The sequence below is a fragment of the Myotis brandtii genome, unplaced genomic scaffold, assembly GCF_000412655.1.
Source record: "Myotis brandtii unplaced genomic scaffold, ASM41265v1 scaffold1763, whole genome shotgun sequence".
In the NCBI taxonomy this organism is placed as follows: Eukaryota; Metazoa; Chordata; class Mammalia; order Chiroptera; family Vespertilionidae; genus Myotis; species Myotis brandtii.
The window spans coordinates 320,700-321,300 of NW_005356530.1; the positions used below are offsets into that span (position 1 = coordinate 320,700).

Here is a 601-nt window from a genome sequence, read left to right on the forward strand (position 1 = left end):
TTACAGGCAATGCTCGGAGCAGGCCAGCGCGCCAGGGAACACGCTGGCGGTTGCCAGGGGCGGGAGGCAGAGGAGGGTGGGCAGTGAGCGCCCCATGGGCGCGGCGCCTCCTTCGGGCGAGAGGAGTGTTTGGGAAAGTGGCCGGAGGTCATGCTGGCCCAGCATGGCCAACGCCGTTGCATTGTTTAAAGTGGTGAGTTTTATGTGTAAATTTTTTAAAAAATATGTTTGTATTGATTTTACAGACAGAGGAAGGGAGAGGGAGAGGAGAAAGATCCGTGAGAGAGAGAAACATCGTCCCCATCGATTGGCTGCCTCCTGCACGCCCCTTCCTGGGGATCAAGCCCACAACCCCGGGCTCGTGTCCTGACCGAGAATCGAACCAGCGACCTTTGGTGCATGGGATGATACTCAACCACTGAGCAGCATGGCCAGGGGTTAAAATTTTTTTATTTGTCCTAGTCAGTTTGGCTCAGTGGATAGAGCGTCGGCCTGAAGACTGAAAAGTCCCAGGTTCGATTCCAGTCAAGGGCACATGCCCGGGTTGTGAGCTCGATCCCCAGTAGGGGGCGTGCAGGAGGCAGCTGGTCAATGATTCTCA

The 601-nt window shown here is 55.7% G+C and overlaps 1 protein-coding gene across 1 annotated transcript in view; it reads left to right on the forward strand.

Moving 5' to 3' along the window:
* Window positions 1-601, forward strand: part of PTPRH (protein tyrosine phosphatase, receptor type, H) — a 21,752-nt gene that overhangs the window by 19,718 nt on the left and 1,433 nt on the right. The gene's annotated exons all lie outside the window — the stretch shown is intronic.